This window comes from Triticum urartu, chromosome 7A, assembly GCF_056163025.1.
Source record: "Triticum urartu cultivar PI428250 chromosome 7A, HENAU_Tu73, whole genome shotgun sequence".
NCBI lineage: Eukaryota > Viridiplantae > Streptophyta > Magnoliopsida > Poales > Poaceae > Triticum > Triticum urartu.
Genome location: NC_141879.1, coordinates 587,556,070 through 587,571,033, shown reverse-complemented (window position 1 = coordinate 587,571,033; position 14,964 = coordinate 587,556,070).

Below are 14,964 nucleotides of genomic sequence, written 5' to 3'. Positions count from 1 at the left end.
TGAGGGAACAGTTATGGGCATTCTATGTCATGGTATCAGTCGAAGCCTTCTTGACGTCAGCGACTTAGCAGCACGTGCCGGGTTGGACCGCGTAACACAACTTCCTTTGTATTGGAGGTTGCTAGGTCTGCTCACCAGCTACGTACGCAACGTGCAGGTGTGCAATGGGCGATGGGCCCAGACCCCTGCGCGCATAGGATTTAGAACGGCATGCTGACCTCTCTGTTGAGCCTAGGTAGGGCTGCGATGTGTTGATCTTCCGAGGCCGGGCATGACCCAGGAAAGTGTGTCCGGCCAGAGAGATCGAGCGTGTTGGGAAATGTGGTGCACCCATGCAGGGAAGTTTATCTATTCGAATAGCCGTGTCCCTCGGTAAAAGGACGACCCGGAGTTGTACCTTGACCTTATGACAACTAGAACCGGATACTTAATAAAACACACCCTTTTAAGTGCCAGATACAACCCGGTGATCACTCTCTCACAGGGCGACGAGGATGGGATCGCCGGGTAGGATTATGATATGCGATGATACTTGGTGAACTTACCATCTACTTTCTTCTACATGCTGCAAGATGGAGGCTGCCAGAAGCGTAGTCTTCGATAGGACTAGTTATCCCCCTCTTATTCTGGCATTCTGCACTTCAGTCCACAAATACTACCCATTTCATTGATACCAATGCAATTGTAGTGTAGATCCTTGCTTGCGAGTACTTAGGATGAGTCACGGTTTCTTTGCTCCCTTTTTTTCCCCCTTTCCTTTCTTCCTGGTTGTCGCAACCAGATGATGGAGCCCAGGAGCCGGACGCCACTGTCGACCACGACTCCTACTACACTGGAGGTGCCTACTACTACGTGCAGGCCGCTGACGACGACCAGGGGTAGTTTAGGAGGATCCCAGGCAGGAGACCTGCGCCTCTTTCGATCTGTATCCCAGTTTGTGCTAGCCATCTTATGGCAACTTGTTTAACTTATGTCTGTACCCATATATTGTTGCTTCCGCTGACTCGTCTATGATCGAGCACTTGTATTCGAGCACTCAAGGCCCCTGGCTTGTATTATGATGCTTGTATGATTATTTTATTTTTAGAGTTGTGTTATGATATCTCCCCGTGAGTCCCCGATCTTGATCGTACACGTTTGCGTGTATGATTGAATCGGGGGTGTCGCATTGCACTAGTGAAAGTATGAAGCCTAGGCCTTATTTCTAAGCATTGCAATACCGTTTGTGCTTCATTTTATCACTTGCCACCTTGCTATTTTTCCAGATTACAAAAACCTATATCTACTATCCATACTACATTTGTATCACAATCTCTTCGCCGAACTAGTGCACCTATACAATTTACCATTGTAATGGGGGTGTCGGGGCACAAGAGACTTTTTGTTATTTGATTGCAGGGTTGTTTGAGAGAGACCATCTTCATCCTATGCCTCACACGGATTGATAAATTTTAGGTCATCCACTTGAGGGAAAATTGCTACTATCCTACAAAACTCTGCACTTGAAGGCCCAACACGAGTCTACAAGGATATGTTGTGTAGGAGACATCAGAGATGCACTTGGATTGTTTCACAAACGACAACATGCCTACTATAGAGGAGAGATGGTTGGGTGACCATGTATATTATAGTAATATAAATTTCGTCCCACCGTTCGGAAATTAACATGCTTTTAATTTATATATGTGTTCTTATTCAACCCATTGATGCAGCGATACAACATCTATGACATAGCAACCTCTTTGAAAAGAGATAGTGCAAAAGAGGTCCTGTAAAGGGTTATGAACACAATGATATTGGAAAGAGATGACCGGCCGGAACATTCCCATAAAGAATGATGTGTTAACGGAGAAGTATGGGATAGAAGGGAGATAATTTTCTCCAGCATGACTTGGTAAGTTTCAACAACCGATACATATCATATTGTGTTGGCCAAATTACATACTTTTTTAGGGGAGGCCGAATTACTTACTAGTGCTACTAAATGAATGCTACATATTTTCCTCCCACATTTTTGCAGGTTATTTTCAAGCCTATCAAATGGATCCGTATGCGATCTTTTCTTCGCCAAGAGGAGGACTGCACGTTCATGGTCTCTGTGGGGAATCAATGGGAGACGTCGGCTCGGGTTTTATTTAACCGATATGATGGTGGCCTAATAATGAGACTTGCGATGGATGAGATCTCATATCTTCTGATTATTTCTCTCTGGCTGCCAAGTGTGGCGTTTATGTCGTCTTTATTATCTGGATATTGCAAATCTTCCGCATAAATAATTAAATAATAGAGCGCTATGTGAATCACTCCATGCATAGGCCGGGATGTTATCCCTCTTTTTGAGAGAGAGGAAATATGGAGCTCACTTATAAGACCTTGATAGCGAAAGGATGAGAAGTATATGTGCCATACAACATCTGATAGGAAAGAGAGGCAGAGGGAACGTATCTCCGTTCAAGCTTGATGCTCATCAGAAGCACCTCCACATGTCTCGCTAGAAGCAAGACAAATTACCTAGTGACACATCTTCAATATGTAGATAGAGTACCTAAAAACCGAACCTCTCTACGCCAACCTTCAGTTCAGATTCAACAGCATGAGAGCGAGCACACCTAGGTGGTGTCTCCTGAGGCGATGGAGCTAGGGCTCGGCGACCCATGGGAGCTGCTTTAGGAACCGCGGGAGTTGCCAGGGGCTAATGTCCACGCCACATGAAACAACGACGTAACTTGCCTGTGCAAAGTTGTCGTTGACTGGGCATGGAGCTCCCTTAACGATCGCTAATTGGAGCTGAGACTTTAAAAAAAATAGGAGGCTCGAGATAAGCTTGGCATTGAATTAATTAATCCATAACCAGGTATTTCATGCTTTGCTTCATTTTTTTTCTTCTGAAAAGGGATAATCCCAGCCTTTTGCACCGGCTTGATCCACGCAACCAGCTTGAACTATATGCACATAGCAAAGTGCAACAAGAACAGAAAAAAGGTACTCCATCCGTTTTGACAGAGAATGACGAAGTATATACCAAACAAGTAGAACTAGCAAATCGCTGAAGCTAATGACGATCGCTTGCACCAACCACGAAGCCAGGTCTTTTGCTACACAGGGGCTGAACCTGCTTGCTTGAAGAGTTGAAGAATGTCTTCGATAGAACGGCAAGACACCTGAAAGCATCCATCAAACACCTCTTTCTCGATTATTGCTTAGCAAAAAATTTATGGCAACAGTGCACTTAGCTTTTAATATTACTTCTCCGAATACCATCAACACGTTATTTGGGACGTGGTTAGATGGGTTAGATTTTGACACTGTGAGACATATCCGTGTAGGAGTATGTGCTTTATTATGGGCAGTTCGAAACTGCAGAAACAATTGGTTTTTAACAGAACAACAAAAAATCATTTGTTGCAGGTTATATTCCGGGCCACTACACTCATCCGTATGTGGTCGCTACTCACTCCAACGAAGGCCAAGGTGCGTTTGGTTACTGGATCTATCCGTTGGGAGACAGTAGTTCGGGATATTTTCAATCGGTTTGGATGGCGGTCATGTAATAGGATAGGTGTTTAGTTTCCTATCTTATATTTTTGCCTGCCGGTTGTGGCCATCTTGTCATGATGTTTTTGCTCTTTGTGAGCTTCTTTACTTTTGAGATCTGAAAACTTTTGTAGAACACTTTGCTGTTTATTAATAATTTGGCCGTATGCATGTTCTAATGCAGAGACCGGGGCTGACCCCTTTTCAAAAAAATACACCTGAAAGCATCAGACCACAAATCCCCAAAAACAAGCAGCGCTGAAACTGTCCAAACCAATGCTCCACGGTCCCCCACCCGCACTCACAGCCACAGCCAAGCAACGCGTCGGACTCTAAGGGCATCACCAAGCTAGTCATCAAACAGACCTCACCAGATCTCCACAGGTCATATCTGAGCATATCCGCACACATCGGGCTAGATGCCAGCCATCCAGAACTACACCCTTGAAATTATGTATTTGTCCATCCCCTTGTCTAATGAAGAGAGAAGAGGGAAGAGAGGAAGGAAAAAAAATGGCTTTATGGTGGAGTCCAAAGTTGAGTTGACGGTGGGCGAGGACGTTGGACCTCCCTTGGAGCTCCCGTGATTTGGTGAGAGAGTTTGTGGGATTTTGGCAGTCCAAACATTTGAGGCATTTTGATTACCCCATGTAAATGGTTACAAGTGTCCAAACCGTCCGATCTGAATATTTGGGAATTTTTTATTGACCCGTGTGTCGAAGATGGCCTAAAGTTTTAGGAGGGGAGCACTGATGCACGTCCTCAAAGAGGGGAAACAGCGCTCAAGGGTATCGTCACTGCCGATAGTTACGTGTGTTGAGCATGATGTGGTGCCCATATCTGGTACATGGAGATAATCAATGAATACGATTCGTATAGGCTTGTGCAAACAACCTAGATCGAAGTAACAAGGAAGGGAACCGATTCAAAACGGCCGACCGATTAAGGCTGTGATTGGTCGCTCCCCACAACGCCACGCATCCTTCCTCGTCGGCCCTGCCCGCCGCCCTCCCCTACGCCATTTGCCCACTTGACAAGGAAACGAACGCTCCCAGCTGGGGAAGCTGCGATGGGGTGTGCGGCCGAGCCGAGAATGTTGCAACCAGCGGCGCAGGGACCTGGAACCAACTGCGCCGGGAGTTTCAACCATCGACGCGGGAAGGTCGAGCGACGGAGCCAAGAATGTTGCAACCAACGGCGTAAGAAGTTGGGACTAGCTATGTCGGGAGCTGCGATGAGTCTGTTGTGATGTTGCGTCGGGACGCGAGCGCCGCGAGAATGCTACAATTAGCTCGGATCGTTGGTGTTGCGACTGGCGGGAGGTACGATGATGTGCGGTACTATTGTTCTATGGTTTTCCGGTAAAAAAAATATGATGATGTGCGGTGGTGCCATGAGCGGGCTATGCCAGATCAACGACGGGGTGTGGCGGTGTTGCGAGCTCCAGTGCCAACTGTGACCCGGCGACGGCCAGTTTTGCGAGTTGGCGTCTTCCATCGCAGCAAGTGGCAACATGTACTGTCCCGGCCACAACGGTCTATTCCTGGCCGTTATGCCTGACGGCATTTAGACTGTCTCCACAGATCAACACTAATACTTCCTACGTACTTTGTCATTACTCGTGTGCATCACGGATAAACTTTTCAATCAGCCACACATCCTCAAATCGCTCCAAGCCAAGCAAAATTAATTTTGAGGTTTCGGTTCTTTGCAAATGGGCCCAAAACAAAAAGAATTCCTTATTGATATGAGTAATATATCATTTCAATTAAGTTAGGATGTCACATACACCCCAATCAAAGGAACCGACGTCCTCGTCGGCACACAGGAATGTTACCCCTTAGCACACGTCTATGTGCGCCAGTGACAGCATCAACATGTGCCCATGATGTGTGCCACGACAGGCCACATGCGTCATGTACATTTCTGCGCCGCTGATCCACACATGCTTGTGTAACCGCAAGGGTCAGTTATGGTACCATTTTGTAACGCCCTGGATGTAGCCATCAGTTCCACGCTGTTACGCCTAGCGGAATCTAGACTGGTCCCGCAGAACAACACTAGTCTTTCCTGCGCACCCAGGATCATCTTGTCAAGTCGCTCACCCATTCTTAAATCTTCAAGCCAAGCACACTTAACATTAAGGTTCCTTGCGAATGGGCTTCCAGAAAAGAAGGAATTGGTCATTGATATGAGTAGCCTATCATTCCTATTAACCTAGGATGTCACACTATAGTCCTCCTATTCACCCGATTATACTTCCTCTCATAGCTTGGGTACATGTTCATCTGTGAATTTTGGAAAGTAAGCAAAAGGTTATCGTGTTGGTGAACCCAGGAGACAACACAACCATGACGGTGAGCGCAACCCAAGGAGAATCGATGGTGATGGTGGAGTTGCAACCGCTATATCCCATCTAAATTGTGAAGACTACACGTCATAAGCATTGATGATGGCGTTTGTCATGGAGACGGTCGAGTTCCAGGAAATCGTAGATCCAAACGACAACTGGTACGCAAAGGGTAGCGTGAAATACCGACATGATGGCAGGGTGCTGAAGGCGATCTACTCCACCGCTCCAAAGGATGTGTTATTCATCCAATTCTTGTTATCTATATTGTTAGGGAGTATAGGTACCTTTATTTAACTCACATGTGGAAAATGAATTTGCCTCTGAATATAGGGTTTTTCTTGGTAGGTGGTCCATTATATTATGCGAGCGCTTATTCTAGCTAGGCATGGTCCAGCCAATGGTCATTATCTCTTTGCGATGTTGAGGAGTCTATTGACCTTTTGGTGTTCCTATGTTCTGGTGTTGTTTTAGTTCGGGTTGTTGTTTGAGAGTCTTGGGGATGGTCTTGGTTACTGATGAATGTTGGGTGGTTTCTAGCTTTGGCGAACAACAAAAATAATTCTTCAACCTAGTTTATTTGGTGTAGGGTTGTTGTGGTCGGTGGGAGTTATGGACAACATGTAATCATCTGATCTTTCACACTATTACGCTTTACCGGATTTTGTGTGGGCTTGATACAATCTATTGTGTCACTTTATTTCTGCCGCAATGGCGCACACTGTGGAAGTAACCAATTTGAAGAAGTTTGGCCCATTTTGCATGATACTTATCATTGTAGTAAGATGGCTGAGTGGATCACCCACGACAGAGGTCGGTTTTTTTTTACCTAGTTTTAATAACGAGAAGTTTGATTGGGCGATTAGAAGATGCAGAAATGTCGCTTTAAACTATAGTCAGCTAGTGTTCTTTCTATTACTGGGGATCCTTCTTCCCAAGGTCTACTTCCTTCTTTAAGTTTTCGTTTTGTAGGTACCCAGCATGGAACGCAAAACCTTGCATCACATTTTGCTTTATATAAAGTTGGGCCATTGTCCTTTCATCTAAAAAGGATTACAAATGGCACCTGAAACTATTCACATGCATCAAGTCATAATGTTGCATTGCTATACATACCATCCTCCCAACTTGTGCTTTTATTTATATACGCCGCCGAGCATGCTACCTCTTCTATGTTAGCACAACGCGCCACAATACTAGATTTGTTCATGAAATTTGTGATCTATTGGACTGTGAAGTCTTCAAGAAAAGGAGGCAGCAGGAATTCACGTTCGGGCTGTTTAGATATATTTTTTATGGGGTCGGGCTGTTAAGATAAACTTCACTCTTTCTTGCTTAATCTATTAGAACACAAGATGGAAGAGCAGCGAAGTGCGATGGTTTGGTATCATGTGCCACAACTAATTTAGCCTGTTTCATAGAAAGCATCATCCCGAGACACTGCGATGATCTGGACTTCCACATCATATCTTGGCGTTTCTTGGAAGGACAATTTTGCTTCTATTTAACTGGTTTATTCTCATTTTAAATGCAAATATAAAAACTGATGTGGAAATCCTCTTAGATATATGTACTACTAATTTGTTTAAAAACTTAGCAAACTAAAAGGAAAGAAAAACTCATCTTACCAAATATTTTTGTGACATCATTTCTAAGAGCACAAAGGATTTTTTTCACAAATTAGTTTCATTCGTCAATAACTGTTCAATTTTTGTATAAATATCAAATTGTGCTACGTTGTATCAATAATATATGACCAATGCATCATCTCTGTGTACTTTATTTTCTATTTTTACTTTAAACCTAGTTTGTAAAGTACATCAAAAGGGTTTTGAGACAGTGACATGTCACGAAAAGTATTGCATACAGTTCTACACATACAATGGCCATGTGCCATCAGTCCTCCGTGCCAGATCAACATTGCACATACCACCAACCAGGTTTTATGTAACGTTTGTTTTGCTTCCCCGCAAAAATACAAATAACACTAAATTTAATTTTGTACGATAGGTCAGTTCCTCTGATATTAGTGAGGGTGTCATGAGAGAATTGTGATCAAAGACAAGGGAGATTATTCAGTTTTGGTCACTTCACATAAGAGGAAAAAGAAACAGAAAAACTTGATGCAAAGTTCAACATGGAGGAAACCAGTAAATCAAAAGGTGGGAAAGTTGAAGCAGAGATTTTTAAATTAAGATCAGAATTCACTTAATACACCTAGTTATCGAATCCTAGATGTTGCAATTTGCACAAGCCTCATTTGGATCTTTGTAACGCCCCGAGACCGATGTGCCAGTTGTCGTCCAGTTATTCGCCGTCGTTGCCATGTCATTTGCTTGCGTGTTGCATCTTATCATGTCATCATGTGCATTGCATCATCATGTTTTCAAAACTTGCATCAGTCCCGGTCTCCTCGTTCCGTCGGTTGTCCGTTCTGAGCCCAGACACACTTGCACGCGCCCGCGGCACGTCCGAAATATTATTTTATAAGTGGCCAGAAAATGTTCTCGGAATGGGTTGAAAGTTGGCATGCGGTGTTGTTATGTTGCCAGTAGGCCGCCTGCCAAATTTCATCGCATTCGGAGTCCGTTTGACGCCCCAACGGCTAACTATAGCGGCAGTATAGCCGGTCTAATGTCGGACGTTTTCAGTCTCCGGAAACAGTCGCCGGGCCTCCCTCTTTTCTTTTCTCTCAGCTCGAGACCGTCTACACAGCCCACTACCTATCGCCAGGTCCAACCTAACCTCTCTCGTCAGCCCGCGGCCCTCCTCACGCGCGCGTCCGAAAATTGTCCCGGACCCGACCCGAGCAGTCGACACCGTCGTGTCCGGATCATCCCCAAACATCTACAAAACGTCTCCATTTTGTTAATTGGACTTCCTAACATATTTTTCTTGACCGCCTGCTTTCGATCAGAGGGTCCGAATCTAACCTAAACCCCTCCTCTTTTCTTATATAAGAGACTCCTAGTCTAAATCTAGACAACCCTAAAATCAAGGACCCTTGTCCCATCCATCCTCCTGCCCGCCGCCACCGACCTGCCTTGGGATCCCCTCATTCCTTCCTGAGCCAACTCAGCGCCGCCACCCACCTTCCTTGAGCGGCACGCCTGCCCGATCCACCACTGTATCAAGCCGTATCAGCAGCTCCAGGAACCCATCGCTCCACTCCCTTTCTCTCCTCCCGCGGTGTCCGAGCACCTCCTGGAGCCCGACCTCGGGCGCCGCCTCCTGGCTCCCCTCATCAGCCAGGAGCCCCATCCCCGAGCTCCAGATCGAGATGAGCTCGATCCGAGCAGCCAGCCATCTCCAGCCTCGAGCAGTTGGCCACCAAAGTCCCAGGAAGCCCGAGGAGCCCCATCGTTCCCGTGGCCGACGCCTCAAGCTTGTCTCCGTTGGGTCCGCGCCCGCGCCCGTGCCCTGTTCCTGGACGCCTCCGCCCAGATCCGCCGCCTGCGAGTCCCACTTCGCCGTACCTGCGCCGCCGTGCCTCTTCGTTCAGCCACAGCAAGCCCTGGCCTCCTTCGCATCGCGGTGACCGCATGCTTTCAACCCCGCTGCCGCAAGGATGAGCCCATGCCGAAGATGCCTCTTCTCGCGCGCGGGTCAAGGATCCGGTCGTTCCCCGCCTTCCCGGACGTCCCTCGCTGATGCCAAGCCATGGCCGCGTGCCAAGCTTCTGTTGCGGCCGCCGCAAGAGACGACAGCGCCAAGTCCCGCTCCATGTGTCCTCTGCATCGCAGCCGCGGGGAGGCCTCTGCTTCTTCTGCGTTGACCGCGACTCGCTCAAGCCCGCGCCTGGGCTGCCTCCTCCCTCCAGTGCCCCAAGGCCCAGCCTGCTCCAGCTCCTCACCGGCCCAACTCCAGATCCGGCCTCTGACCCAATGTGAGCAGCTCCCTAGTCCAGATCCCAGATTCGGCCCGATTGTGTTTTTTTTTCCTCTCCAGCGAATTTGTCCAATTATCCCGAAAACTGCATGTTTACAGATTGCCCCTCATGCTCATGCATGTAATAGCTAATTTAACCATGCATCAGATTAAAATGTCTTCATATATGTAAAATGCTTAGAATTTTGTGTAGTTTCATAATATGCCATTTTCAATCATGTTAAAAATGTTTAAAATGATGTTTGCTTATATTTTGCCCCTATGCCATGTAAAAATGCTTTACTTCATAATTAAATAACCGTAGCTCCGATTTAAATAATCTTTATATGTAAATGGGATAGAAAAATGCCTAGTTTAACTTGGTTCACTTACTTTGCATGTTTAATAACTCTAAAATTATGATCAGGGCAGAACAATATCAAACCTTAAAATATGCATATGAGGATTTACCGGAATTGTTGTTCGTTGCTTCCGGCCTCATTTAAACTTGACTAGATAGGTAGTTTTACTTTGCTTCACCCTATTGCCATGTTTAACAACATTTAATATTGTTGGGTACATAAACAAGATCGAACTAAATAACTTGTTGTGGTGTTTCGTCAATATGCAACTTGTTGCATATTGAGCTCCACTTCACTTGTAGTGTTGTTTGTGCATTTTGCCATGCCATGTTTCATTAAACCGGACATGCATCATACTTGATTGTGCATCATGCCATGCTTATGTGGTGGTTCTTTACTATGTTGTGTGCTTCTTTCCGGTGTTTGCTTCTTCGGGTTGGTTCCGGTAACGTCGCGTTTGTGAGGACCCGTTCGTCTACGTCCGTTTGTCTTCTTCATGGACTCGTTCTTCTTCCTTGCGGGATCTCAGGCAAGATGATCATACCCTCGAAATCACTACTATCTTTGCTTTGCTAGATGCTCGCTCTTTTGCTATGCCTATGCTGCGATACCTACCACTTGCTTATCATGCCACCCATATTGTTGAACCAAGCCTCTAACCCACCTTGTCCTAGCAAACCGTTGTTTGGCTATGTTACCCTTTGCTCAGCCCCTCTTATAGCGTTGATAGTTGCAGGTGAAGATTGAAGTCTGTTCCTTGTTGGAACATGGAGATGTTGTTCCTTGTTGGAACATGTTTACTTGTTGGGATATCACAATATATCTTATTTAATTAATGCACCTATATACTTGGTAAAGGGTGGAAGACTCGGCCTTATGCCTGGTGTTTTGTTCCACTCTTGACGCCCTAGTTTCCGTCATATCGGTGTTATGTTCCCGAATTTTGCGTTCCTTACGCGGTTGGGTTATAATGGGAACACCTTGACAGTTCGCTTTGAATAAAACTCCTTCAACAAGGCCCAACATTGGTTTTACCATTTTCCACCTAGCCTTTTTCCCTTGGGAGTCACGCATCCCGAGGGTCATCTTTATTTTAACCCCCCAGGGCAGTGCTTGTCTAAGTGTTGGTCCAAACTTGAGCCACTTGCGGCGCCACCTCGGGGAAACTTGAGGGCTGGTTTTAGCTGTACGTAGTGTTCATCCGGTGTTGCCCTGAGAACGAGATATGTGCAGCTCCTATCAGGATGTCGGCGCATCAGGCGGTCTTGCTGGACTTGTTTTACCATTGTCGAGGATGTCTTGAAGAACCGGGATACCGAGTCTGATTGGAATGTCTCGGGACGAGGTCTATTCCTTCGTTGACCGTGAGAGCTTGTCATGGGCTAAGTTGGGACACCCCTGCAGGGATTTGAACTTTCGAAAGCCGTGCCCGCGGTTATGGGCAGATGGGAATTTGTTAATGTCCGGTTGTAGATAACTTGAGCCTTAACTTAATTAAAATGAGTCAACTGCGTGTGTAACCGTGATGGTCTCTTTCCGACGGAGTCCGGGAAGTGAACATGGTGTTGGAGTTATGCTTGACGTAGGTTGTTTTAGGATCACTTCTTGATCATACTTTCTCGACCGTGCCTTGCCTTCTCTTCTCGCTCTCATTTGTGTATGTTAGCCACCATATATGCTAGTCGCTTGCTGCAGCTCCACCTCATACCTTTTACCTTACCCATAAGCTTAAATAGTCTTGATCGCAAGGGTGCGAGATTGCTGAGTCCCCGTGGCTCACAGATACTTCCAAAACCAGCTTGCAGGTGCCGATGAGTCCGTGTAGATGATGCAACCAAGCTCAGGAGGAGCTCGATGAAGATCTTGTCCTTTGTGCTGTTTCGTTCTAGTTGATCAGTAGTGGAGCCCAGTTGGGGTCGATCGGGGGACCTTTGTCGCATTTGGGGTTCTTCTTTATTTTGGTTCTGTAGTCGGACCTTGTTTGTATCTGGATGATGTAATGCTTTATTCATGTATTGTGTGAAGTGGCGATTGTAAGCCAACTATGTATCTCTTTTCCCTTATGTATTACATGGGTTGTTTGCGAAGATTACCTCACTTGCGACATTGCTTTCAATGCGGTTATGCCTCTAAGTCGTGCTTCGACATGTGGGAGATATAGCCACATCGAGAGCATTACAAGTTGGTATCAGAGCCTTCCCCGACCTTAGGAGCCCCATTGCTTGATCGTTTTTAGCGGCCGAGTTGTGTCTAGGAAAATGTTTTTGAGTCATTTAGGAATTATATATCGGAGAGTTTAGGAATTATTTTTACTTACCAGTCTCCTCATCGCTCTGGTAAGGCATCCTGACGTAGAGTTTTGACTCTTCTCTTCTCAAATTTCACTAAAAAAAATTTAGGATCACGCGGGTATCTTGGAATCGTTCTGATGGTTTTATGACGAGAACATTGTCTTGGTGCCTCCTGTCAGGGGTTTTGTGGAAGTGTCCCGGGGAGTTGAGCTCTGAGGTGTTGTCGTCATAATTTTATCGTCGCAGTTCTGGAATACCTGAGTTTAGTACGCCGACATCGAAAATCTCTTTTATGCAGTTCGTTGGTGAGATAACCTCGACGCCACCCAGTACTGGGGCGGGAGTTCGGGAGTATTGCCATAACTTGTATAACGGATGTTTTTCGAAGGTTGAGGTAGATGGTTTCCGAAGTTTTTCTCGGTTATGTGTTGAAGGATGGATACAGCTGGATGTAGGAATTGCTAGATTTGGGTGAGATATTATGCTTCCCCTCTATCCCCAACACCTGATTGCATAACCGGAAAGGTTTGGGAGTTTCATAGGTGGGAATTCAAGTAGCTCTTAAGATATCTTTCCGCCAGATGTATGATATGAAATTGGGGTTTGACGTCTAGTGGTTCGCCTATTCACGGTTGGTTTTACAGTGGTCTCGTTGTGTCTTAAAGAGTCCTTGGCTATGCCGACTCGGGGACGCTTCGTATGTCATGTGCACTGCCTTGTACATGATGGTGCTGTACGATCGAGCCCATGTAGTCCCCACCACGAAAACTTCGGACGAAATCTCTATCATATGTTTGTTCTGGCTTATTCTGCAAGCCAACCCTTTGTTTTTGTTTTGAGTTGTGGTATCCAAGTTGCTGCGAAGTCAAATGTTGATTCCATACCTGTTCCTAAACGGTGTTCTCATATTCCTATGTGAATACTAATCCTTCTTGATAATCGAGATTTTCATGTAAATCTGTTCAACCGGCGTGCCTCTCTTCAAGTGGATCCGATCATTTCAACTTCCGCTAGATCAAGTATCAGTTCTTCTCAACGTTGTTTGTGTCATCCATCTCCAAGTTGCCTTTGTTTTTCCCACCCTCCCTCCCTTTGTTTTTCTCCAAGGATTCAGACCTCTTAATCGAGTATCCATCTTATTGATGTGAAGTCTCTCCATTCTTTTCTATCATTATTCTTACCCAGTGGTTCCCTTGAAGGTGTTCTTCTAGTTCACCATTATTCGTTCTTTTCTTCTCCGGTGGTTTCAAGTCAAGCTTTGTTGATCATATCTTTTCCTCATTTCAATACCTTCTCATACCGGTGCACCTCTTAATCATCTACTCCTCGCTATTCATTTGTTTCGGAGTGCCGAAGATATCTCAGAAGATTCCTGTTTCCACTCTGCTTTCGTTCAAGATCTTTCGAGGATGTCACTTCATTGAAGCCATTTAATTCAACCGGTGCAACCTCTCTTTTAAATCATTTCAACGGTGTTTCTCTTGAGTGGGCCCTAACCCACATGTCTTTTTCCAGGATCTCACCTGACTCTTCTTATTTTCCCGGAGGTATTCGCAAATTCTTTTCAAAGTTTGACGTAAGAATGATTTATCATCAGCCAAATGTATTCTCCAAAATCGTTTTCAAATTCTTTTCATCGTTGGCTCAACCTCTTCGTTTTGATTCTTCCGGAGTGTCTAAATAAGTCATGATGGTATTTCTGGTCGTCATTCTCGGATTTTGAAGACCGAAGAAGAGTTTTACCTCCATATCTTATCCGTTCTTTCAGAGAATCGTGGTTCTAATTCGAGGTCATCCTCTCATAATTGTTTGATTGTGAGAATTTTTTTATCCATCCAGAGCAATTCAGGAGCCTTTTCAGTTTGTTCATCCGGAGCCCATCATCTAAGATTTATTCATTCTCAGTTTTCAGCTATCATTCTCCAAATTCCACCGGTGCTTCGTTCAAGTGATCTTTAATCGGCTCGTGATCCCTTCGTTCTCTTATATCTAAATTCTCTCAAGCATTTTTGTTTATTTGCTAATCCTTCCCGGTGTGTCTTCATGCTTTATATGCTCTTTTCAATTCTTACGGTGGTTCGTTTAAGATCTCTCTTCCGTATCAATTAATTCATTCTTTTCAACCCCGACCGGTGATTTGTTGAAGACCTTCTCAAGTTTGCGCTATATCTCTCTTAATCTTTTTACGAGGATAAGTAGTATGCCAAATCTGTTGCTTGTCAGCAATTAAATTGTTGAAGGATACGCATAACATGATTCTTATTCTTGTTCCATCCAAGTGATTAATTCCTGTTTTCCGGAGTGGTTCATCATACTTATTCTTGGTTTCCAGTGCGCATCTTTCTTTCCCGAAGTTCCAAGTTCTCTCAATTATATCATCACGGAGATCCATCTAAATCATTGCAAGGATTCACCTTGTGTTTTCAATTTCTCCTTTTTTTTATTCTTGTGTTACCGGAGTTTCTTCATGGAGGCTATACATGATGGTTCATCAAAGAAATGATTCCTTCTCCTAGCGTTCATTGAGATTCTTTTCGAAGGAGCTCAAGCTTTCTTCATC